This window comes from Phyllostomus hastatus, unplaced genomic scaffold (genome assembly GCF_019186645.2).
Source record: "Phyllostomus hastatus isolate PE091 unplaced genomic scaffold, TTU_PhHast_1.1 phas_scaffold_501, whole genome shotgun sequence".
In the NCBI taxonomy this organism is placed as follows: Eukaryota; Metazoa; Chordata; class Mammalia; order Chiroptera; family Phyllostomidae; genus Phyllostomus; species Phyllostomus hastatus.
This window is the reverse complement of record NW_025334033.1, coordinates 48,385,953-48,413,905: the sequence shown is the minus strand read 5'-3', so window position 1 is coordinate 48,413,905 and position 27,953 is coordinate 48,385,953. Positions and strand designations below refer to the sequence as shown.

The window sequence follows — 27,953 nt, the reverse complement described above, 5'->3', positions numbered from 1 at the left end:
GTTAAGAGATGAGATAGGGCTGGATCTAAACGTACTACAAACTAGCCGTATTATCCCTTCTACTTGAGATGATTTCCTGGCTTCCCATGGCGAGCAGCTGTCTATGGCTCTCTATCAAGGCCTACCACCTTGACACTGCTCTAGATTTTAGCTATGTTCTACCCTCCCTTCCAAAAAACAGACCTATATCATATTCTTTAAGATCCTGTTCTCCAGATAAACTAAATTGGGCAGACCATAAGCAGATGACATCTCGAGTTATAACTTCTCTAGTGATAATGCTGGCAACTTAACAGGAGTCTTTGGAAAGCATCCCAAAATTCCCAGGTTGAACATGGAGTAATTTAGAGATCTATGAGTTCTTGAGCATCCTTTACATAAACAGCATTTAGGCAGTTGCCTATTCAGCCTTCACACAGGGCTGAACCTGGGCTACACAGGCATCATGAAATAAGCAACATTTTACAAAGCACAGAACAAGTTTTACACCATGAAGAATACTGAACTAAAAGTTACTTGCAAGAAGCATTCAATTACCGAAGAGCATAAACACACATAGTTTAATTCCTGAATTCCCAAGAACACATTAATTACTCAACACACTACCTTACACAGAAGTCCTACTTCATAATTCTTAAAACACTTTCTTGTCTATTACAAATAAGATACCCACCCTTAACATCCTATAAACTTTATATTTCCAATTTACAGGTTAAAAAACTGGCAATGTATTTAACGGACTTACCCAGATTAAAACAGTAATTCAAGTCAAGGAAATCTCTGTTTTACATAATAGGCCTAATGTGCTTACTTTCAAAAAGCAGACATTTGAAAGAATACGGTAACAATTAATACATTCTCAAAATACAAATATAACTAATCATTTACAGCACCGTACACAATTATTATCCCCCTGCAACATCAACAAAAGATGACAGTACTATGGAAACTGTAAAATGGAAGATGTGTACATTACTGCTCAGTTTACCAAACCGAGCATAAAGTAAACACCACTATCACTTTCTAGTATAAATGAAATCTACAGCAAGAAATACATTAGTTTTCAAACCACTAAAATACAATGGACCTCCCCCCACACACACATATTTTCTTTTTTCCACATATAACAAAAGATAACACTGAATTAGTTTTTTATTTCCTAAAGATTGGGTTAACAATAATGTATGTTAATTAAAAGGCTTCATGTAAATCAACTAAAAAGTCCCTATAGGATAAAAGCAGATGACTGAATATATACTTACCTTTATTCCCTCCAAAAATGCCAAATTAAAAAAAAATGAGAGAAGAAACAATAGCATATGAGAGATGTCTACAAAATTCTGAAAGATGGGAAAACAATGCATAACTAGGAACTGATTTAGCAAAAGCTAACCGCTGGGGTGGAGGTGAGGAGGTCACCAGGAAGATAACTGAGCTAAAAGAAAAAGTCTACTCATGATGCAGAATTTCAGAAAGGCTGTAAAACTGCACTACTATGTAAATGGTAAGGCTGAAAACAAAAGGAATTGGGTTCTGGGTCTGCATCAAGGACGAGTTAATTTCCTAACCCAACAGCTGAGCAACTCAGGAGCATGAGACTGGGGTTTATTCCGTTGGCCACTCAGGAGGAGATCTGGCCAGGCCTGACTGAGAGCAGGGCTGAGTCTCTGTCCTGAGAATACGGGTCCCCTTCAGAATCATAGAATAGAAGACTGCTTTCCAGAAATATTGACCAACCTCACAGAAAAGATCAATAGACATGGGCATCAGGAGACTCCCAATGAAATGGCAGAGCCCAGGCTACTGACTCAGAGTAGACCACCACAAACACCAGCCCACCAGGCAGAAAGAGCATCCAATCACCTTTTAATTTTAAGGCAAAGAATATTATCAGAGAAAAAAAGAACATTATAATTATAAAAGGAATAATTTATCAAGAAGACTTAACAATTATGAAGGTACATACACTTTAAGATACATGAAGCAAAATAGAATTAAAGAAAGGCCAATGGCACAATTATAGTAGGAGATTTGTATGTTCCATCATAGTAACTGATAGAATAATTAGACAAAAAAGAAATCAGGAAAGACAAAGGAGATCTAAACAGCGCTATAAACCACTTTGACCTTGCTTACATTCACAGGAAATCTAACAACTGAAGAATACACATTCGAATATACGTGGGACATTACTAAGATAGACCATGTGGTATACTATAAAGCCTCAATAAATTTAAAAGGATCAGAATCACACAAAGTGTATTCTCTGACCACAAGGTAATTAAATTAGAAATCAGTAACAGTAATAACAGTAACAACAATTTGGAAAAAAAAATCCAAATATATGGAAATTGAACAACATACCTCTGAAGAGTTCATGGATCAAAGATAAAATTTTTCAAAATAGGAAGTAGTTGGAACCAAATGGTAACAAAAATAAAACATCAAAATTTGCGGATTGCAGCTAAAACAGTTCTCAACAGGAAAATGAACTTTAAATGCCTAGCATAAAGAAACAGTGTGAACAAAAAAGGGGCTACATCTCAAACCTCCAAGTTCAGAGGGCAAGGGGGCAGGACTGGAAGCTCGGTGACTGGAAGCAACCACACAGGATGGTTTCATCACGATTTCATAACTGAGCAGGTCATGGTGGGTAGTCACGTCCCAGGCCTACAGCTTCCTTAGACAGATCAATCTTTGCAAAACTAACATCACAGTTAAAGCTGAACAACTGTACTGTTTTCCCAAGATGAAAACATAAGGCGAGAATGGTCACATCTACCACTTTCTGGTCAATGCTAAACTGCAGGTTCCAGCCATTGCAGCAAGGTAAGAAAAAGAAAGGAGGCATGAAGATCAGAAAGAAAGAATTAAAACTTATTTGCAGATCATAAGATCATTTATGTAGAAAATTCCAAGGAATCTACAACACTACTACTAGAATTAATAAATGTGTTTATCAAGATTGCACAATACAATGTTGATATAAAAAATTAAGTGTGTTCTTACATACTAGCAGCCAACAATTAAAAAATAAACTTTAATTTTAAATCCTGTACATGGATATATAGATATTGGTATATGCATACACACACGTATATATCCATGTGTCTCCCACCAAAGTGTGGGCACAAACAAAGAAAGATGATAACATAGAACCCAGAAAATAGAAGACCCACAAAGCAGAGTAACCCCAAGAGAATCCCCAGAATGTTAGCGAAGAGACGTCTCCAAATGGCCGCTCCCTGGAGGCCAGACTGGAAAAGGAAAGCCAGGGAGCTACATCCTCCTCATCATCATCAGTTGGAAGAAGTCAGAAGATAATGCTTAGAATTGAAAAACTCAAGCTGTAGAAGTAAAAATAAACTATTTAGATATATGGCAGTAAATGCCAGAAGAAACAGCTTTAAAAAATAAAAATTTAAATTAAATTAAAAATGGTTGCCTCTGAAGAGAGGTAAGAAGAATGAAGCACAGGATTTTCTTCATTTCAAGATGTATTACTATTTTACTATTTAAACCAGATATATTGTTACTTGGCTAAAAATACTAATTAAATTTAAAATAATAAAGAAATACTTCCAAAAATTCGACAGCATCCAACTTTGGGGCCTCTGTCAAGGACATATTTCCAGGTGAATTTGGTTGCTCTAAAATCAAGATTACCGACAAAACCAGTATGAATAAAATCCATGAGAAACATATCTTAACAGTTACAAAAGAACTTGTAAATTAAAGAACAAGTGGTTAAAAAAAAAACACTTAGTCAAAGTCAAGACTATGGAAACACTGAGTCCCATTTTGAATATATCCAATTTTCTGATAAATATTGCAAATATTAAGGAAAAATTAAGGAAGTAAATTTTTTTCAAAAACATTCACATCAGGCTCAACAAATACATAACATGGCCAGAAGGCCTTTCTACCCACTGTAACAGGCTTTTCATCTCATTTCTTTGGCTGCCCACAGTGACGTGGAGCACTGTCCAATACCCCCTGAGAGCAGCTCCTCACACCCACAGTAGAGCCGCTCTGAACAGACACATTATCAGTCATTTCAAATTCGACAATGCTAAACCCACTCCATCCAGTCTCCAGAGAGTGAATCACTTCTGAGGGTATCTTTTGCAAAGCAGCTTTCAAATCACAAAAATACCAGAAGAGAGGAAGAAAGGGCAGAAAATATGATTAAAAAAATTTAATCTGTACAACACACATTTAAAACACTGGTAGCATTTTAACCTATTCCTTTAGGTGTTAGGTAGGAGCCTCTGGAAACCCTGACAGACTAACTACTCATAGAGCCACCCAATCAAAAACATTCTAATTAAATGCATAATATTAATTATAATTGTCTAAGGAAACACTCAAAAGAACTCTACAGATGGTTTCTACAGTAGACTCCATCCTGTGGGGCAATTTCTCACTGAAGATGTGTTTGGCCCATGTACTCATTCCAGTGTTTGTCAAGTGTAATCTGTGATTATGCAACTGAATATTACAGCCACCCCAGGCCATTCTGTGTTTAAAGAGAAGTGTTTATGGCCATACCCTGCCAAACAACCATAATACCACTTAACCTCGTTCAACTACTGCTTGAATGAACTTGTTAGGATTACACTGAAATACAGATGCAAAAACAAATACTAGGCCAAGGAATGTAATGTCCACATATTAAAAGAGGGGAAGAAAATCCTTACATAATGCCCCTTAGTCACTAGGACAGAATGTACATGAGTATTTAAATTCTAAAAGCTAGAAAAGTAAGTACAGAACATGAATTAAAATAACAAAAACTAAGTTTTGGGAAAAGGAACAAATTCCTCCAAAGGGGGTGCTGTGTCATCTCAGAAAGGAGCCCCAAGTAGGTGGCAATAAAGCACAACGTGGTTTCTGGATCTAGCCAAGCAAACGAGCAGGTCTAGAAACAGGAGAAGAGTCTGCAACCGTTTCTTAAACGTATTGTTTAGAGCAGTCGGCACTAGGTTATTGAGGTGAATCTACTGAGTGTCAACATGAATTCGAAGTCAGGACCACCACAGGAAGCCATCCTTCCTGTGATGCAAACCCGCTCCGTGGAGCCAGACTAATTTTCAGTGAACACGTCAACACGGGAAGGTGAGCCAATGCACTCATTCTCTCCTGTCAGTCAGTCCGCAAATATGCGTTGGCCAAAAATACCTCTTTAAAGAATACTCATAAATTAAAAACCAGGAATGAGACAGTATGGTAATGTCTTCACTGTGGTCTATCAAACATGTTCTCACTTCTTAACAAAATACAGAGATCAGTCTGTAAAGCTGAGAGCCCATCCAGAGGTCTACTTCAACCATGCAGACACCATATTTCGAATATAAAAAGGACTCTCATTCATTAAGGAGATTGAGTAAGGATTACGAAGTACCATCACATGGACTCACACAGACCATGTCACTAAACCAAAGGGTCACTGGTTCAATTCCCAGTCAGGACACATGCCTGAGTTGCGTGCCGGGTACCTGGTGGGGGTGCACTAGTGGCAACCACACATTGATGTTTCTCTCCATCTCTTTCTCCCTCCCTTCTCTTCTGTCTAAAAACACATACACAAATAAATCTTTTTAAAAAGATAAAAAAATAATATAAATAAAATATTTTTTAAAAATAAAAATAAAATAAACCTCCATTTTATTTTATCTTTCAAGTGAAATGTGGCAAAGGAGTACACAAAGAATATGTGTGAAACCATCTTTTTTTTCTTTTTTTTAAATAAATTTTATTGATTATGCTATTACAGTTGTCCCATTTCCCCCCTTCTCTCCCCTCCACCCTGTACCCCCTCTCCCACCCACGTTCTCCCCCTTTAGTTCATGTCCATGTGTCGTACTTGTGAGTTCTTTAGTTTCTACATTTCCCGTACTGTTCTTGCCCTCCCCCTATCTATTTTCAACCTACATTCTATGCTCCTTATTCTCTGTACCTTTTCCCCCTCTCTCCTCCTCCCACCCCCCTGCTACTAGCCCTCCATGTGTCCTCCATTTCTGTGGTTCTGTTCCTGTTCTAGTTGTTCACTTAGTTTCTTTTGGTTTTGCTTTAGGTGTGGTTGTTAATAATTGTGAGTTTGCTGTCCTTTTACTATACATGTCTTTTCTTTATCTTCTTTTCTTAGATAAGTCCCTTTAGCATTTCATAAAATAAGGGCTTGGTGATGATGAACTCCTTTAACTTGACCTTATCTGAGAAGCACTTTATCTTCCCTTCCATTCTAAATGAGAGCTTTGCTGGATAGAGCAATCTGGGATGTAGGTCCTTGTCTTTCATGACTTGGAATATTTCTTTCCAGCTCCTTCTTGCCTGTAAAGTCTCTTTGGAGAAATCAGCTGACAGTCTGATGGGAACTCCTTTGTAGGTTACTGTCCCCTTATCTCTTGCTGCTTCTAGGATTCTCTCCTTCGTTTTTACCTTGGCTAATGTAATTATGATGTGCCTTGGTGTGTTTCTTCTTGGGTCCAGCTTCTTTGGGGCTCTCTGAGCTTCTTGGATTTCGTGGAAGACTGTTTCCTTTGCCAGATTGGGGAAATTCTCCTTTATTACTTGTTCAAATAACTTTTCCACTTGTTGCTCCTCCCCTCCTGGTACCCCTATAATTCGAATGTTGGAACGTTTAAAGGTGTCCTGGATGCTCTTAAGCTTTTCCTTGATTTTTTTTTTTTTTGGATTCTTACTTCATCATGCTTTCCTGCTTGGTTGATTCTATCTTCCTTCTGGTCCACTGTATTGTTTGGAGACCCAAATTCCTTCCTTTCACTATTGGCTCTCCTCCGCGTATCTTCCTGCATCTCTTTTATGGTAACCTGCATCCTTTCATCTAAATTGCGCCCAAAGTCGACCAATTCCGTGAGCTTTCTGATCACCAGTGGTTTGAACTGTGCATCTGATAGATTGGCTATTTCTTGGTCACTCAAAAGGATGAGTCCTGGGGGCCTGATCTGTTCTGCTGGAAACATGTCTTATGTCTTTCCCTGTCTCCCTTTTTTTTTTTTTTTTTTCCGGTCTGGTCGCTCTTGTTACGGTGGGGGGCAGAGCCTTAGGTGTTCACCGGAGCTGGGCACCCCAGTCGCTAGATTGTGACGTTATATGTGGGGGCGGGGGCGGGAGTGGGAACGGGGATGGGAGGGAACAATGGCGGTAGTTCCGTTCTCCTGGGCTCAGACACCTCTTTGGGATCCTGGGCTGCGAGCTCTGCCCTGGTCCACAATCGCCGCCTCACTGGGTCTGCCAGCCACAGCTTGCGTACTCAGGGATCACCGCTGCGTTCTTGCGCCCCGGATGGCTGTTGCGCCGATTTTGCGCCAAATTTTCCCCGACCTCCGCGCGCTGGCGACCCGCGCCAGCCCCGCACCCACCTGGCTCGTCGTCCCCGACCGGTCTGGATGTACGGGTCTACTTCAACTTCTTGGCTGTCCGACTTCCATTCAGATAAATCCTCTACCAGTTCTGAGTGATATTATGATTGTAAATTATTGTTGTTCTATTCTCGGTTGTGCGAGGAGGTATAGTGCGTCCACCTATTCCTCCATCTTGCCGGAAGTCCGAAACCATCTTGTATTTGCTAAAATTCCATTTATAATAATCGTTACTGAGAAATAGCCACCCATGACTCCTTAAAACACTCAATTATGCCTATAATAAAATTATGAAAATATACATTTCAGTGTGTTTTAAAAAATCTGACAATGTCTTCTGGTATTTCCATCAATAGGGACAGATCATTTCAACCCTTCATTTCTCATGAATCAACAAACTCTTCCGGAAATGTTCTCCTTAGTACTCCAGGTAAGGGGAAGTATTACTAGAATTCTATTTCACAGTTCATCCAGATTACCACTGCCAAATGTTCTAGCAAGTATTTCTTACTCACGCTAATACTACTCAGGACTGATGGCAGGTTAAGCACAGAGTGAACTGTTCAGTCCACTTTCTTTGCCAGGGAGGAAGCAGCATTACTCTATCAAGGTTATCCTATTAGTTAATAGAATTCAAAATCACTCCCCATTTAGTGGTCATTTTCACTCTAAAACACCATTCTTATTATTAAATTCAATAAGATTTGCTTGTATTATATTACATTAGTATATTGCTTTTATTGTAAATACTTTTTATAAAATGAAACTCCAGAGTACAGACTATCGCTGCATATGTTGAATTACTACTGGTATTACAAAGCAAAATATACAGATAGAATTAATTTAGAAAGTAAACATGATGTCATACATGCAAAGTACCATCTCATATTCTGCAAAACCCTGACACTATAATTGGACACAGAACCTCTGAGTCCTAAATCTAACCTTCACAAGTGACTTAACTCTTCTTCATTTCCACGTGCTTAACCTGCAGAAGACCACCAACTGCGCTGGGTTACCGTGAGGAAGAAATGCGACCATGCATGTAAGACACTCTCAGAACAGTGCCCAGCACTGAGAGGCACTGGTCGCCAGGGCTGTGCTGCCATGACGACTGCAGGGAAAAGCAGGCAGTGACCCCACCTGGAGTAGCTAAACTTGAGCAATACAGCAGTCTTTAAAAGTCCTTCCAAAGAGTGAAATGAGAACACCACAAAAATAAAACAAGCAAAACTTATAAAAACCATATAAACTTATTCTCCAAAGTCTAGTGTATTTTATCACAATTTTTTTAAAAAGTTTAAATTCACCCTAGCTGGCGTAGCTCAGTGGATTGAGCGCAGGCTTCGAACCAAAGCATCACAGGTTCGATTCCCAGTCAGGGCACATTCCTGGGTTGCAGGCCACGGCCCCCAGCAACTGCACATTGGTGTTTCTCTCTCTCTCTCTTTCTCTCTCCCTCCCCTCTATGAAAATAAATAAATAAAATCTTTTTAAAAAGTTTAAATTCTGTTATGACTTGAGCATACAAAGTCTAAGATTTCATACACAAAACATTTGCCACTTCATCTCTCAATATCCTGAAAACAGAATACATCTTTTAATAAGAATTAACTAATATTTTAATTAAAAAAGAGGTAAGAATGTTCATTAGCATTTTTTTTGCAAAAGTAAAAAATTGGAAGCAGGCTAATGTCTACCAATATAAAAAATACATGAAAAACTTAAACAGCTACAACAGAATGAGGGGGATTTATGTACACTAATATGGCAGGATCTAAGACATGATGTCAAGTTAAAAAAATGCAAAACATAAAGCATGACTATGTTTAGACAACCAAAAATAACTTATGTTACATGCATACATATTTATGCACTTAAATTTATACACAAAACATCGCAAGTATGCAACCAATGACCTCTGGGCTCTACTCTCCATAATTCTGTTACGTGACTATTTCAGCGAGACTGTCTTCATGCAACACAGTCACACCTCAGTACGCGCTGGCTTCAGACCGCGTCAAACCCAATCCCCGTCGCATTCTGACAACGAAGAAGTGTTGCAGTGCTCGGCGCTCGCCCGGGCCCCGTCACACTGCCTAGCACTTGTAGCAGCCACGGCGCCTCCCCACAAGAGAAAATGCTTCATCGCTCATCACTTGCTCCCCACTCGTCAGTTTCCCAAAATGAATTAACAACGAGTACCAAGGTACCACTGTATTTGTGCAATTTATGAACCCCAAGGAAAGTGAGCCGATAAATACTCTAGGCTAAAATCAAGTAAAAATAAGTTTTAGAAAGCACTATATAGTTTATAAAAGGATTTTGTAATCTTTTAAATAAATCCTTGAGCATATTACCTAATTCAATCCCTACAATAAGCTTCTAGAACTTAAGGTCACATCCTCACTTTCAAAGCGAGAACAGACTCAAGTATTTACCAATTCACAAGTAATAAATGCAGGGCCCAAATGGAAACATGGTCTCCTGGCTCTAGATTCAGTGCTCTGGTCTTCAGGCTGCGATGCCCCCACAAACTGGAAATGCTGGATCGACACCACGGCTCTCTGAATCTCCACAGTGCTACTCTCTCTTCACGTGAAAGTTCCTAGTGCAGACTTACTTGGTGAGGTATGAGCACACTTATTAGAAGCTCCCCAGGTTATTCTAAGGTGCGGCTTGGCTAAGACCACAACTTTAAGACTTAGCATCCTTATCTGATAAAAAATAAGATATAAAAATCACTTGTGCTAGGTACGATATTTCACAGAGTTGAAACGAGGGATGAATGTTACATGGCAAAGCCTCTTATACTCAATAAACGCCTTACAAACGTAAAGGAACTATTATTACTTAGTCATTCAAACATGTGCCGCATCTTCTATGGCCAGGCACGTGCTTGGGATGGAGAGGAGGGGCACTGCCCTCAAGAAGCTGGGAAGCGACCACGGCCTCAAATTACTAGTGAGCAGCCGGGAAACCAGAGCAGCAGCACCAAGACGTGATGGCCAGCCCAGCCTTGGGCCCGAAGGTGCACAGGGGTGATGGTGGGAAGAGGGCTTAGGAAGCCCTGCACGAGGAGACCTTAGGCTAGATCCTGGCACTCACATCACACCCAGGCACGTATATTCAGGACAGCCAGGGGTTCTCAGAGAGAGGTGTCGGGACCCTGGAGGTACTTGAGACCTACTCAGGGGGTCTGTGAGGTTAAAACTATTTTAATAATACTACTAAGATACACTGCCATCAAAAACTGTAGAAACAACCCAAACTCCCTCCGGCTGGTAAATAGACAAACGGTAGTATATTCATACACTGGAATAAGACTCAGCAACAAAAAGGAATAAGTTAGTGATACACACAACAGCATGGATGAATCTCAAATGCATTATGTTAAATGAGAGAAGCCAGACTCAAAAGGCTACAGGCTGTATTATTCCATTTACGACATTCAGGCAAAAGCAAAACCAGAGGGCTAGAAAATAGGTCAGAGGGTGCTGAGGCTAAGGGTAGGGGAACATTTTGGAGTAAGGGAAATGCTCTATAACTTCACTGTGGTTACACAGCCACATGTTTGTCAAAAACCCAGAGAAGACCTGTACACTGAAAAGGGTGGGTTTCACTTTATATGTCATACCTCAATAAAACAAACTTTTAAAAATAATACCATGCCATTTGCCCTTTTCACTTGTACTTCCTCTTAAGTGTATGTTCTCCAGAAGCTGCATGACTGTGATGATGTCATCACTCTGCACTAAGGAAATATAAGCTTATATATTCTCATGCTTTAAAGTTTTCTCTGTTGTAATTTCTAATATAATGAATAGTGAAGAATATAATCATCCTAAATAAAAACTCTCTCGTGGCTTCCATAATTTAACAATATAAAGAGTTTCTGAGACCAAAAGGTTTGAGAATCACTGCTATAGATAATGGGGAAGCCCTGAAGTACCCTAAGCAGAGAATAACAAGACCCAACTTTACAAAGAATGGTACCGGGAAACTGTTAAGAATTTCGACGAAGTTCTGATTAAGGCTGATGCCAGCCTGCACTGGAAGAAACTATGTCCACACATCATCCATACTGTGTTATGAATCCCAAGCCAGTTTCTCCCAAGCCAGCTGTCTCTTTGTTGATGTGCTGCTGATGTTTTGCAGACTAAAGCCTGTTAACTGATAATATAGTTAGGAAACTAAATCTGCTACAAAAGGCATCTTACAATGCACTACTAATAAGTTATTTCTGAAATTTTAATTGATTTTTAGAGAGAGAAAGGAAGCAGGAAGAGAAAGAGAGAAACATCAGTTTGTTGTTCCACTTATTCATGCATTCATTGGTAGTTTCTTGCATGTGCCCTGACTGGGAATTGAACCCCTAACCCTGGCATATATGAATGACGCCTTAACCAACTGAGCTAACTGCCACAGCCCCTCTTCAAACAATGCCAGTAATTTAAAACTGAGTTTCACATATTTTAAAATTAGAAAATCACCATCCTAAAGAGGTATAAAAACAAATTTAGATTCAATACCTCAAAATCAATTAGGAAAATTAGGTAATTGCTTTAAAAGCCAATATATTACTTTTCTAAAATGTGCTTTCATTTGTATCCAGAAACACTATGACAATCCCAACTCAGCACAGTTATTTTCTGTGCAATCAATGTGGGGTTTGGGCGGTCTGCCTTGGGGGGTTTGGTCTTTGTGAGGGTGGGGGCGTAGGTTTTTTCAGAGTCTGGCTGTGGGAGAGGGAGTGTGTGGTTTTGGTCTGCACAGTTCCCTCTCCTCCTGGGGGAACTTCACTTCTAAGTACTAACCCTGTGAACTGTACACTGTTTCAAGTACAGACATCTTCTCTAATCCTCTCATGCCCACAACTATTACAAGTACTTTGGGATGTCACAAAAGTAGCAATATTAACCTTAAAACCGTCCATGTTAAAGACATGGATGGATGGGCAGATGGGTGGATTGATGGATGGATGGATGGACAGATAGATAGGCAAATGATAGATCAATTCATCAGCCTGGGAGGGAAATGGCAGATATTAAAAGAAAGGATGATTTCCTTTCCCTTAAAAAAACAAAACAAAACAAAAAAACACTTAAACACAGTTTTACAAGCCACTTTAAATGGGCACACACACGCATGTGTGTGTGTTTGTGTGTGTGTGTGTGTGTGTGTATTAACTGCCACCACAGATTGCTTCTCTAAATGTTTTAAGTAACCAACCCCATTAACACCTCTTAAGTAATCCCCAACGTGTGAAAACCTACCTGGAGAATTCAATTTGCCATCTTGTAAAAAAATTCACCTATACTTTCATTCATGTGAAAGAAGGTAAGGGTAAGCCTAGACTTCTGCCAAAGTAGCTGTGTATTATTTAAAGTAAAATTAGATCCTTACCTGAAAGTACAGTCCTTTTGATCTACTTCTTATAAAAATATCTTGAAAATCAGGTTACAGTCAGTACTACAGGAGATTCAAATTTGAAACTGAACCTATGGATTGAAAAGAGGGGAATAATTAATTTGAAATACATGCACAATGAAGAGAAAAACATCAGTCTGATCAAAGATGAAATTTCCGTACACTTGTTAAAGCCAAATGGTTTCTGCAGGAAACCTGTTTTCTGTGACTCAAATCCAAAATGGAAAACGTGGGTGGTTCTTCCTGTCTTACTATTAAGAGTCAGCCAATTGGCTGATGAAGTTTTCACACAAATGAAGCTCAAACTCTAGCCTTCCATCTGCTCTAATATTGTCATACCTTAGCAAAATAAAAGAGGAATAAAGGCCTTCTTCAGCCTCACAACAAGTCTTTTTTTTTATTTTATTTATTTGTTTTAAGACGGGGAAGGAAGGGAGAAAGGAGGGAGAGAAACATCAATGCACAAGAGAAACATCAATCAGTTGCCTCTCGCATGCCCTACTGGGGCCCTGACCCACAACCCAGACATGTGCCCTGACCAGGAATTGAACTGGTGACCTTTTGGTTTGCAGGACGATGCCCAACCCACTGACCCACACAAATCATGCTCACAATAAGTCTTTAATGGCTTATTCTATCTAGACCATATCTGAGCAAACTGCCAAGTTCTTCAAAACTTCCAATCCAGAAGATATAAAAAATAATGAGAGCAAAATCACAAAATAATTCTCTGACTTTCAAGCTATGATTTCTAAAAAATGAGAAGTGAATCTCTTTGGAGTGCTAAGCTACAATAACAACACACCTGTGGAGCAGGGGCTTCCAGCCCAGTCGTCTTAACCACAGCTGCACTTCTTCCCCACCCACAAGTCACTCAGCATTTGTCAAGACGTGCCTGTCAACACACTCCATACATTAACTTCTAAACATGACTCTGCCAGATTGGGGTAAGACTCCAATAATTCGGTAGAGTACAGCTGCCTCTCCACCTAGAGCTAGTACACCAGCTGGTGAGATGCGGACTTCACTGAAAACACAGACAACGGAACGCCTTCCAGGAGAAAAGACCACGGGTAGACGATACCAGCATAGTAAAACGGTCGTGTGCAGTAAGTCCTCCCTTAGTGTCATCAATAGGTTCTGCAACTTTAAGTGAAATGGCATATAATGAAACCAGTTTTGCCACAGGCTGTTACAAATAAAAGTTAAGTTATAACAGGACATCACGAGAGGACCTGCTGCATACACGTCTGCTGAGGCCTCCTTACATTTACATCTACAATCAACAAAAAGCTTGCAATCACGAGGCAATAAAAAATCAGATGGCTACGTCCAACATGAGTACTAGGATTCCAAGTGGCAAACTGCTCAGGGGTAGCAACTGTCCATTACCTAAAGATCCCAGGCCCAGCATGAAAATTCCCCATGTCTTAGGAGGTTGCCTCAACAATGCTAAGAGGCTCACAGAGTCACCCTGCTTGGCAGCAAAGGACCTTTCTAAAGCCACCAGTGACCGCTCGGCAAGCTTTTGCATGATTCTCTGGTAGCCACGCAGGAGAACCCACTGACCAGACTACAGCAAGGGGCACTAGCGACCGGAATAGTCATCTCAAAGGAAGTGCTTTGTGTGGAGACAATGAAATTTGAAATACGCACAACAGTTTGTATGTTTAAGTTTTAGAAATTATGTGTATGGAGGCATTAAGCGGATCTTGAGCAAATACAGATCATAGCATTCCGAGCTGGAAGAGACCTCAATATCTCATTTACCACTGCAGAACTTTCATTTTACACGCAATGTTAAGTCAAAATCTCCTGACTGCCAGCTTAGTGTTCTTCCTACGACAGCCTGCTCTCTAATCGATATTTTGGAGCACATTAAAATGAAGTCACTACTCAGCTGCATGATAAATCTCATTTAACTGTGTGCTACAAGAGAACAATTTAGATAAAAGATTCAAGTATCCTCTGCTGAGGAAGGGGTAGGGTGGGGATTGGCCGTCTTTCTCCATACAAGTATGGTCTAATTTCATGGTCAGGAAAAAGTATGCACAAATTCTATAGACAAATCATCTCTCTCTCTCTTTTTACGCAATCACTTCCAAATTACTACCTCTAGCGAAAAGATGCAAAGACACAGTATCTTAGTTCATTTACACAGAATGTTAAAATGACAAAGACAGTAATGCTTTCTTCTCAAATTGAGGTTTAAAATATTTTCTACATCAGATATTTTCACTGTACTATAAGTAATTCCCTCTAATGTAATATATTTAACATCAAAACAGTTCAAGTAGATTTATTTCCGTTATTTTCTTTAATAAAACTCTGATTTCTTTTTAAACATTTCTAGGACAACAACCAAAGGTGATTTTTCTTTTTTGGCGTTCTTTTTTTGTTTCTTTATTAGGTTTGATAGAAAGGGATGTAATCAAATAGGATATGATACATTCAAGGCGAGTAATGTGCTGTTTCCCAATACCCAGACAGCAATGAGCCACCTTTGAACACAATTTTCCTGCCACTGTCTATGTAGCCACCCACAGCCAGGGAGCGACCTGTGCTTTCACAGAAGGAGTTGACAGAGCTCTGGGGACCGAGACCTGGCAGTAAGCAGAAACCTGTGGCCAGGGAAGCGGCGTTCACTCACTGATGAGAGAGGTGCACAAATGTCAGCACACAGCGGAATCACCTGGGCTCCCACCCCAGCCCCTCCGATTCAATGGGAGTGGGCAGGGGAGGGGGGTGCAAGAATTTGTACTCCTAACGTGTCTCGGTAACCCTGGTCTTTCACTCAGTTCACTTCCTCAAATTCCAAATGACAGTTCCTCAAACAAGCACATTTTTTGTAAACAAACAAACAAAAAACCACATGCTTATAAGCATAAAAACAGAAGGCCATAGTAATTTCTATAGAATGAAATATCTGCATGAATTTTTAAATTTTTTAAGATAAAACATAAATCTATACATAAATTTATCATTGTTCCCTGGATTACCTTGAAAGACAGGTTTATACACACCTCTCCTATTAAGAATACTTCAGTAAAAGTTTGTGACAAAAATTAGTAGCAATTCTGCCATGAACTATAGGTATGTCCTTTAAGCTTTGTCTTAACATCTCCCTAAAACGCTGAGTATCACCTTTATTTCCTTTGAATTCTAAAAGTCAAGTATATCTTTAAATAATAAAATTAGCCTTCATAAACTATATTATACCCTAGAACTTACTTGGAAACTATCTCCAGCTTTGCTAAATGAAAATTTTAGGACATTACAGACTGTAATTGCATGAAATGTACCTCCTTGTCTCATGTCTCAGCTTTTCCAAACAGGTTCCCAACGTACTCTCCCATCTGGATGGCTCTGCCAAAGCATTTTTCCATTCTGCAGAGACCCCAGTTCCTGCCTCTGCCCTCCCTGGCACTCTCAAACCTGTTTGTTTTTGCCACAATGTAGAAAATAAAAATAAATGAGTAAGTGGAAAAAAAGAAAAGGAAAACCTAAATCGTTTAAAACCAGCTAATGTTCAAGTCTGCATTTCAAAAACTCTGTGTTTTTATCATCTAGTAATCTAGACTTGAATATCTAAAGAATGTGTTCTTTAGTAATCTAGATTTTAATAGCTAAAGAATGTGTTCCACTGATAATATCTGAAAATGTTACGATTTTTTAAAAATCTGAATCCAAGTTCCCTGTTGACTGCCAAAAAAGCAGTCAACAGAAGGGGGTTCCAGAATACCGTATATAACACAACTTAACACTTATCTTCTTTATGTTCCAACTGATGATTCTGCCGTCCACAATGAGTTCATGAATAAAGAACCACTAGGGTTGAGAATCTATGTCTTTACTGGTAGGAATCCTGAAGAGAACCTGCGTTTGCCAAGTTCGCTCACTTAACACTGATTACTGCATACCCAGTACAGGGCAGACACTCTGCTCCTCACGCTAAGGCTACACAAACTGAGAAAAGCCTCCCTTTATGGAGCTTGTCGCCTGCAAGGGACACACCACGCACAATAAACATCAGTATATAAATTACATGGGACATACACACATAATGATAGAGGGAATATGTGCTATTAAAAAAAAAAAAAGGCCAGACAGCAGAGTAAGAGGGTTCAGGAATGAATGGAGGGGAGGGGGGGCTACGGTCTTCGACAGAACAGGTCAGGGGACGACACACGGCAAAGGTGGGTCTGGGCAAAGAGTTGGAGGAGGTGGCAAACGAGCCAGATTGAAGTTTCCTGGTAACACTGACCTCGTGCTGACTATGTACAGAACGACGAACGCCTTCCGCAGAGAGCTGTGTGCGGCACATTCACCAACAGCCCCGAAGAGGAAACAGAAGAGAGCTGCAGACAAGCCCCCTGCATGTGTGCGGCTTGGTTTACCAGCTGAAACATACACCTCCGACTAGATAGGCTCATTGTGCGTTTTTCCCCGAGTGTGGTTTTGAACAAAATTCTTACTTCTGTGATTCATTTTCCTTATAGCTCAAGAACAAATTTCCAAGTATTCACTTGACAGAAACAAGTTTTATGATTTCAAATGCATGCTGTAATGAGCAACTGTTATTCAAGGGACTCGAAACTTTTGATCCATTCTCACCACAGGGTAATAGTTCCCTACTGAGTAAAGCCCACCTTCCCATGTAGAGTTTAAAAAAGAAACAAATGAACAAATCAGAGATGGGAGGATTACGTGTCCTGCCTCCCCACCCTTTAGCACAGGAAAACTTACGGATTCTGTTCTGCCAACCAGACACAACACAGGGGACTCCTTGAGAACAGAGCTACCTGGGGAAAGAAGCAAGATGGCCGAATACATGGCATCCAGTCTGCTGGCAGACAAAAGCAGAGAGACCCTGGCCCTGGCTTCCTGCTGTGCAGCACGCTGGCCTCGGCAGCGGAGGGCAGCAGCCCCTTGGAGGGCCAGTCCCACCGTGCAGCACTGGCAACCACTCCCTTTCTTCAGCCCTGCTGATGATCTGCTAAGCTGTCTACCACCCTTAATAAACCCCTTTGTGCTTGCATGATCTAGAATATAATAGATCTTAGTGTCTGTAACCAAAAACCCTGGCCGATCCACGTAGCACATATTCCTTTCATTATCTCACATACAAGCGCCGGGACTGAAAGAAACGAGGGATACACAGGACATTCCACTATAAGTCAAGAGTTCTTTGTTTCAAGCCAGGGCTCAAATCCACCATCAACACGTCCAACCTTTCCTTCTAGGTACTTTCTCATAAATTTCATCACCTCTGCCGTGCAAGGAGAAGAAAATGATTTTTGCCTAACTAATTTTCTATCAGTAAAGAGTCTGATGACAGTAACTTGGCAAGATATTTGAGAACGGAATACAATAAACATCACTTTTTCACCGGCCCGAGTTTCTGGAGAACGCTGCAGTGTTAGGTGTCAGAGAACATTCCCAAACTGCAGACAAGGTGATCTCATGCTGTGTCTGGATGCCAAAGTGGCCGGCGCCCTGTGCCAAGGCCCCACTGGATTCACAAAGCAGCAGTGAACTTTTCACTTATTTTCTCCCATCCCTCAGGGCGAGACAGTCAAGTTAAAACCAGAGACACATCAGGTAACTAAAATATGACAAAGTCACCTAACCCCAAAAGCAGACTCAAAATGCTAAGAAGTGATTATGCATGTTAAAAGTTCTCTTCTTGAAAGAAAGGCATTATTAAGTCCCATAGAACCAGTTGGCCAGGATGGGAAAGTTGTTAATAATACTGTTCTTTAACATAGTCATAGATTTTTACAAAGGACATTGGATATCTTTGAATAATTGAATTACTCTGTACTAACAAACTGCACAAAATATTTCTCAAGTAATACTCAAAGGCAACACTTTTACACAGAGATCACTTACACACTTCTGAAGCCAATTAATGACACTGATACTCATTGAGAAGGCGTCCCAAAGCTCCGCCAAATAGAAGATGGGTATTCAATCCAAAGGAAAGCACAAGTATGCCTCAGCGGAGATTTCAAGACAAGTCTGCTTGTTAGTGCCAACCAGGCCCTGGGTCACAGGCACTCACCTCCACCTCTGTTACCACAGTACCACTTTTCCCCTTCTGCTGCCCCGAATGGCTTTTCCCAAACACGTTTTAGTACACTTTGCTTTTCTTTAATATTTTTTATTTTATTGATTATAGAAACGGGGGGAAGGGAGAGAGAGAGACAGTGAGACATCAATTTGTTGTTCCACTTATTTATTCATTCACTAGTTGATTCTTGCATGTGCCCTGACCAGGGATCGAATCTGCAACCTTGGTGTAATTGAACGATGTTTTAAGCAACTGACTGCCCACCTGGGGGGTTTGTAGTCACTTGACTATCTGCAGGTTAAAACATAACTATATTTGTCCCTAAAGACAAGGCAAGGCGATTTGCTAAAGAAAACTTTGCGCTGGGCTACTTCAAAACAAACTTTTAGAAACAATAATTTAATAGAGCCTGTGAGCAAGGAAGTTACTAAGATGCGTGTCGGCCTTACTATGACTGCACGTGTGCCATATGTGTTCCGTGGAGGCATCTGGCTCACTCTCTCTCTTTAAGAAATGTATTCCTCGGCTAGAAATGGCACATGGCCTGCTCTGAAGCTTTTTATGGTTTCTCATGTTTAGACTCTAACCTCAATCAATCTCACTGAAAGTTTCAGGATGGATATGATGCTCATTTGTTAACAGTAATGAAAAAAGGATACATAATGCTACCCATCAGTGATTCCCAAAGCTGTTCTACAAAACAATACCGGCATTTGTACGCCCTCAGAGGAATGAGAAAAAAAGAACCTGTTCACGAGTATTTCATAAAGCTAAATTTATCCAATTTAAAGAGCTGCCTTTTATCCTGAGATTATGCCCTTTCCATTTTTTTTTTAATTTCTATGGTAGTCAAATGGTCTTTTATAAAATGCTGACATTTTCTGAATTACATGCATAAAGTGCAAAGGTTTGGATACAATTAACTCCAGATCTTCTTTGCCTTTCCTGTCTCCCACATCCCAACTCCCCCGCTTCCAGTCACGCAGGCAAACAGTAACAGTAAATGAAATAAAACCTAATGCCATTCTTGACTTCTCTCTTTCACACCCTGTGGTTGGCAGTTACAGACATGAGCAGAGCAAGGACAATGGGCCGGGTACAGAAGGTCACCGGGGTGGAAAGCCCCAGGAGCCTAGCAAAGGGCAAACTGGGGAAACAACGACCTTGCCCCCAGGATAACCTTTCCTCCCCTAGCACATTGCTGGTCAGGGGTTCAGTCTCCACCCTGACCTTTCTTCCCCTTGCCCGTCATTAGTCATGTGGCAGACAACCTTAGAAGAGGAACAAGGAGCCAAGGGGAACAGTGGCCTCCTGCAACTCCCACATGGGCCCTGGCACGACCACTCCCTTAGGCATTGAACCCTGGGGAGTAACATCTAGGCCTCAGCGGTGTTTCAGCTCCAGGCCCAGAAAAGCAACAAAATCAGACGAAGCAATGGCTGACATCAGGACCTGCAGCACTGACTGAAGCACCCCCTGCCCTGGCACCAACCAATCTGTAGAGACCATGACCATGAAAGGACACACCTGGAAAGCTGATGAATATTCCATTGGGATCCACCTCTGAGCCTCCAGATAAGAAGGATGCCCTCAAGAAGGAGGACCCAGTGGGGCTCTCTCTCTGGAGCATGCCCCTGCCATTCCCCACCCCCTTCCCCCAGGCACATTTTCTTTGCCTCTCTTTCTCCAAAGCTCCAAAGGCCCTTTTTTTTTGGCCTCTGTAACTTGTTTCCTGAGCTTATTTCTTCTACAGCTCACCTCTTCTACCTCTGTGACTTTCTAAATAAAATTTTCCTTATATTTGAGTCTTAACTCTGAATTCCTTCTTAGCTGGAACTCAAGTATGGAGGTTGCTGAACCCAGATCTGGTTTGATGCCACCAAGCCCTCTTCCAGGCCCTGAGCATATCCTGTCAGTCTCACTCTCCAAACGTGTCCGTAGTCGACCACTTCTCACCAGCATGATGAAGAAACAGAACACTTCCATTCAAAAAGTGGAATCAAGTGGCCAGTACTCATGAAAAGGTGCTCAACTGCATTAGTCTTCAGAGAAATGCAAATTAAAGCCACAATGGAATATTTCTACACACCCACCAAAACAGTTAAGGCAAATGGCAGGCAACACCAAATGTTGCCAAGAATATGGAGCTCTCATAGGTTGCTGATGGATGTATAAACTGACACAAGCACCTTGGAACACTGTTTCTCGGTGTCTACTGAAGTGAATACATACATACCCCAGGACCCAGCAAGTCCACTCCTAATTAAGTCCCCTTAGATGTCTGCACCAAGGAGGCACACGCTGGGACGTCCACGGCAGCGCCGCTCACCAGTCAGAAACAGGATGCGACTGTGGTGTCATCATACCACAGAATGCTCCACAGCAACAAAATAAGTAACCCACAGATACTTGCGAGAACATGAATGGACCTCACAAACACAACACTGGGGGAAAGAAGCCAGAAACAAACTATTATGCATAATCACATTAGCATAAAGCTCCCAAAGTGGCCCCAAACACTAAGCTGTCGTGTTGATGGTGAAGGGGTGAAGCTTTGACCGGGCCTTCTGAGGGGCTGGCAGTATGTGTCGTAATCTGAGCCTGATTACACGAACATATTCACTTTGTGAAAATGTGTCCCACTGCACACTGTGCTCTCTGCACTTTTCCGTGTGTTTGTAAAACCTACTCCATGCTGTTAGAGGTCACAAGAATGGTCACTGTAAAGGCAGAAGCAGGGCTAGCGACCACAGGACGACAACACAGGGTCCTGGGGGGCTGGTGACGTCCTCCCCTTGACCCCGAGTGGTGACAGCACGTGTGTACTCGTTTTCTGGTAATTTGCTGAGCTGTACATTCATCATTTGTGTACTTGACATGTGTAGCACCTCTAAGAGTTTTTTTAATCACTGTAATTTCAGGTTTTTTCCTACAAGACACAGGTCATCGTAGGTGTAACCTCTCAAACGTCTGTAGCTGGTCGGCCTCTTGTTTGTTTCCGGGCCCACTATGTGCCCGTCTCCACTCTGTGCGCCACCAAAAATCTGGCTTCCTGAACAAGTAAAAAAAACAACCCACAGAATAGGAGAAAATGTTTGCAAATCACATCTCTGATCAAAGATTTGTATCTAGGGCATATAAACAACTCTTACGCTCAATAATAAAAACACTAATTTTTGAAAGCAAAGAGAATCTGAAGAGACATTTCTCCAAAGAAGATATACAAATAACCAATAAACACATGAAAAGAGGCTCAGCATTATTAGTCATTAAGGACATGCAAATCAGCCAGATGGGAGGGGTTTAGAGGATGGATAAAAATAGGGAAGGGAGTAAGATGTGCCAACTGCCGGTTGTGAAAACAGCCAAGGGGATGTGAAGCACAGCCTAGGAAATACAGTCAACCACACTGTACGGACTGTGTGTGGTGTCAGATGGAAACTAGACTTACGGGGTGATCACTTCATACGTTATATAAACGTGTAATCATTATGTTGTACATCTGGAACTAACGTGTCAACTGTACTTGTAAAAAACAAATTATTAAAAAAGGATAATTTATTTCAAAGTTATTTGAAAACTTATGTTTTAAAAAAAGGAAATGCAAATCAAATGAGACACTGCTTCACGCCCATTAGGAGAGCTAAAACGAAAAGCCAGCACAAGTGTGGGCAAGGATGTGGACAGACTGAAACTCCATACATTGCCAGTGGGGATGTAACAGAAGACTGCTGCTTTGGAAAACAATACAGCAGTTCCTCAAAAGGTCAAACACAGAGTTACTACAGAAGCCAGCAATCCTGCTCGTATGTACTTGTATATACCCAGGAGAAATGAAAACGTGTGCACACAAACTCTTGTACATGAATAGGAGCATTATTCTTAATACCCAGAAAGTGAAAACAACCCAAATGTCCATCAACTTGTAGATAAACATGTTACATATCCATACAACAGAGTATTACTCAGCAATAAAAATTAAGGACTTGATACACATATGAACTTTGAAGACATCACGCTGAGCGAAAGAAGCAAGTCGCAAAAGGACACATATTATATGATCCCATTTGTAGGAAACACCCAGAATAGGCAAATCTATAGGGACAGAGAGTGCATTAGTGGTTACTTAACTCTGAGGGGGGGGAAGGGGAAGTGAGGGCTAAAGGGCATGTAGTTTCTTTCTGAGGCGATGAGCACATCCCAAAACTGACTGTGGTGATGGCTGCACATAGCTGTGAATACACGAAAAATACTGAATTATACATTTTAGGTGGACTAACTATATGGTATGTGAATTACATATATCTATAAAGCTACTATTATTTTATTTTTTTTATTTTTTTAATATATAATCTTTATTACATTTTTTCCCATTACCATTTAGTCCCCTTATACACCCCTCCTCCCAGCCATCACCACCCTGTGGTCCATGCCCGTGAATCTGGCTTCTTCTGCAATGGCCCTAAAAGCTGTGCTGCCTTCCTCAGAGGTGGGCCCCACTTTCGCTTATGAGTATGATCTGAAATTGCACATCATAATTTTTGTTTCTCGAAGGTTCCCACCCACCTAGATGAAACCATACTCCTTTTTAAACTGTTGCTGGCCTTGAAGGTATACTATCTTCTCTGAGCTCTGTGAAATCTCTTTCTACAAATCTCGGCAATAAGATACTCTCTTCCATGGTAAGGAAACCCCAAGATGAAACAGCCACTTTCATCCAGAGTTCTCAGCATGAATCAGTTAGTCACAATTCCCACCTTTCTTCCAAAACTAGAATTTCCAATAAGCCAGATGTCTCCATTTACAGGGTTGCAATTTCCACAAATATACAGGTAGTTAAAACGCACTATTTATAGACTGCCTTATTCCTGTGCCAGCTTTGAATTTATACATATTTATTCAGGGACGCACTGAAGGTTAGGCTCTGGGAATACAAAGTTGCAAAAGACACAGTCCTGGCCGTCAAGGTCTCCTAGGAGAAGCAAATGCAGCAAAATAATTTTAATATATTTTGACAAAGCTCCCCCAGCTTCCCTCTACCCTGGCACTTAAAAAGTAAGTTGTAATCTTCTGTTACTTGTCTGTCAACTTGGCTTCCTCTCATGAGGACGGATGTTCCCTTTGGGTCCCAAGACTAACAATGCCCTCCCTGAACAGAGGAGAGAGTTTCAACCAGCTGTCAACTGAACTGTTTGTGAATGTGCGAGTATGCAAGGAGAACCAGGTTCCTCCCACTAGCCACCAACCCTGCCCTCTTTACCTCTGCTCACTATTACACACCCCAGCCACGCCTGGCCACAGTACATTCCTTGCTGAGGCTGGCAGGTAGCACATTAAGACTGGAAAGTACCCAAGTAGATCCCTCCCTCTGCTCCCTTCCCTCTTCCCCTTCTCAGCTCTTAGCTTTCCTACCCCTAGCTTTCCGCCATCTGACACCCAGGGAAAATGTCCAGGATGACCTTTCAAAGAGGGCTTCCGATGAGATGGGATTTTCCTGTATACGCAGATGAGCTGCATCTCACAAATCCCAAGAACCCACCACGACAACCCAAATGAAGTTTATCATTCACTTCAAGGAAACCTGAAAAGCTGTGAGGCTTGTCAGAAGGAAGGGCGGGTCGTTGACGCCTACTGGACCTCTATTACACGCCAGGCGCTGTGCACTGTGCGCGCTGCCACGCAACCAGCAGCAGAAGCGCTCCCACCTCCTGGAACTGAATCCACACTGTGGGAAGGGCGTCACACACACAGTGTCTCATTTCATGGTGACAATAACCTGGTGAGATAAGCATCATCACTGTCCCTGTCTTTAAAAAGAAGACAGGGAGGAAGGAATTGCTTGAGGTCACACTAGCAGGCCGGAACCTAGGTCTCTGATCCCAAAGCCGTCCACTTACCACGTCACCCAGACAAGCAACTTAGCCTCTGAATCCATTTTTAAAATCTAAACTAGAAAAATGAGGAAAAGCCCTTCCTCAAATGCTCACTATGGAAACGAATGAGACAATATACAAAAAAAAGAGAAAAAAAGTACTAGTACATAACAGATCCTCAAAACTAAAATTGTTTCTTTTCTTCCTTCTGTCATGAACTCTCCAGTGCGTGTGGTTCCTTAAACCGCGGACAAGCAGTGGCCACACCGTAATCTGTAAACCATCTCTCATATCCCGTCCTAAAGGGCGGGCTCTGTCTTACTCATCTAGAATAGACTAAAATGAAATTAATGTTTGAGAAAAGCAACTGGAATGCCAACCACCATTTCACAAGGTTCAGAACACAATGCACTGGAAAACTGGAAACCACGCACAGAGAACCTCAGGTCAGTGCCGCTGCTGATTGTGCTCCCAGCATCTTCCACCCCACTCCCACCCCCACCCCCAGGAATCCCAGACTCCCCTCCCTCAAGCTGCCGCGAGCGATGCCGCTATCTCCCATGGAGCACGCACTGCTGTCTGCTGGGTGCCTCGTTTCTCCTCCCTGTCAAACTTCACCCGAAAGCCCTCTTTCACAGGGCAGACCTCTGTGTTTTGCTTATTTCTAGAAGCCACTTTTAAAAGACAGGAAACATGTACCTTTCAAGACATGAAAATGTTAATGGTGATGGTATTCCTTGGGTGGTAGGAAAATGGAAGACTTTTTTTCTTCTTCAGACTCTCTATATTTCCCAAATTTTCCACAAAGCCTTAGCAATGTGTTTATAATAATAAAAAGAAAGTAGACAATATATTTCAAGTATTGCCTTCATCTCCTGCTGGACGTTTTCCTCTATTCTTCCCAAGTTCCCCAATGAGCTAGAAACATCTTGACAATAGCACTGCTAAATTTTCTGCACAAAACTCAGCGCAGCCCCTCATCCACAGCAGGTGCCTGGCACAAAACAGCTCAGTAAGTCTTCGTTGGGTGAGTGACAAATATTAGGTAATACTTAAAAATGGGCTTTGCCAGCCGAAGGCAGGTAAACCAAGGAGAGAATGGGGCATGCCCTTAATGGACTTGGATTATTTCAATTGGACATCACTGTTAAAAAGAGAGCTTTCAAACAATCAAAGCAGTTAAACCTGAAGACCAGGTGAGCTGCTCAAGGCGATTCATTGCTGCAGTGGTCAACCAAGAACAGGACGGTGAACAAACCTAAGGACTGTGTGCTTCTTGCTCTAACGAGGGCACCCAGCATTGAACTCCTTATACTGCCTCCGAGCTCTCTGCCCCATTAGAAGGCTCATTTTGGCCTTGGTCAGCCACCAAAGTTTAACAATACTCTTTAAAATTAATCTCTGTTCTTAAGATTAAATAAGAAGCCTGAATACTAAAGCAAGCAGGGGATTACGATAAAACCACCCCAACCATGTTATCACGCCACCAAAGATCCTTATCTAATAAGCCAAAGCAGAAAATCTTGAGGATTTATTTAAGGAAAGAGAAGTCTCAAATACTGGGTTTGGGGAAATGACCTGTGCACAGAGCTTAAGAAGGGTATAATGGATTCACTAAACCTACATAGCTTACAATTCAGTAGAAAAGTTAAAGCAGTAAAAACGTTCCCCTTTTTCACCATGATCTAAGTCAGGGGTGTCAAACTCATTTTCACCAGGGGCCACGTCAGCCTTGCAGTTGCCTTCAAAGGACCGTATGTAACTTTAGGACTGTATAAATGCTCCTTAACAGTTAAGAAACAAGGTGCTGGGCTGGATAAAACAAGGTGGAGGGCCGGGTTTGGCCCACGGGCCTTGTGTTTGCCACCTGTGCTCTAAGTGAACTTTTATAAGTGACTTCAATTCTGTTGGATGAATTGAATACATTTGCTAGAAGCACACTTGATTGCCAAGATTGATCTTACACCTGTTTTGTGTTTTCAATTAACTTCAGTTCATTAATCTCTCCTTAAAAATCTATATATTTCTAATAGGCTTCCAGACTCTTAAAACACTAATTTCAAAATGAAGCGGATGCTGAGCTGATGACAGCATGATCATTTTAGGGCCACAGCCAGAACTCAGTGACAGGACAATGTCCCAGAAGAACCCAGGCTGCGAGAAAGTATGTGCCCCAAAATAAAAATTTCTCACATTTCCTGTCTTGCCTTCAGTTGGGAAGTAAAGTGAAAGTGTTCTTACCAGGAAAAAGAATTCTGTGGTTATTACAACCTCTGTGAAGATTTATGTTTATTTCATCAGAACTATAAATATTTACATTTCACCTAGCAATTTGTAGTAGAAACACCTGCAACTGCAGGCCTTGAACTTCTCCAACACATGTGGGCCCGCTGCAAGGCTGATTCCCAGATTTCAGTTAAGATGGTCAGAGAGAACATTCAGTGACAACCATGACCTTGACTCCCCTGGAGGTAAGAAAATCAAATACAGTATCCAAGAATTTGCTCTAGGAGTCTTCCTCTCCTTCACCTCCTAAGTTTACTCACCTGCCACTTAATTTTTCCTAGTAAAGCCAACAGTAAGAGGTGAGAGAAATGAAAAGAAACGATGTCACTCCTGTGCAAGCCCTGGAAAAACGTGAACAGATGGGAGTCTGAAAGCTGGGCAAGTGACTAACCTTCCTTAGCTCCAGTTTCATTGTCGGGTAAATGCTGGTATCTATTTCCCAGGAGTTTCATAAGGACAAAACGAGATGGTATAAAAAAAGAAAACTAGCACAGAATCAATTATTGGTAAAGTTCAGCGAAAGACATTTACGAGCCTTATGAACTGAGCACTCAGGAGGTCACCTTGACAGGCCCAAGTCCGGCACCTGGTACGGGGGAAACATGCCAAGCGGGTCACGTGCCAGTTCCGGGAAATCCTGATCATCACTGAAAATAGAAGGAAAACAGTTCCTGACTCTACTCCATGGCTCCACACGGATGAGTGATAAACTGCACACCCAGCCTTAAAAATCTACCAGGCTTTCATTAGAGAAATGGGTGGAGAGCTTCTATCATCAGTGTGGCACAGCGTTTAAAGCAAATTACCAGTTAACCAACAGGGTGATGGTCACTGCTACCCTATTATATGCAGACAGGCTTTCTGGCATTCCAAACAATAAGATATATTCTATGCACACAGTTAAAA

At 41.4% G+C, this 27,953-nt stretch overlaps 1 protein-coding gene across 9 annotated transcripts in view; it reads right to left on the bottom strand.

The window, feature by feature from the left end:
• SIPA1L1 (signal induced proliferation associated 1 like 1) overlaps positions 1-27,953 on the bottom strand; it is a 330,102-nt gene that overhangs the window by 282,728 nt on the left and 19,421 nt on the right. For all 9 annotated transcript variants that reach the window (XM_045822209.1, XM_045822208.1, XM_045822219.1 and 6 more), the window contains one exon: positions 12,792-12,886. The gene's annotated coding sequence lies outside the window, so the exon portion shown is untranslated. The remainder of the gene's footprint in view (positions 1-12,791; positions 12,887-27,953) is intronic.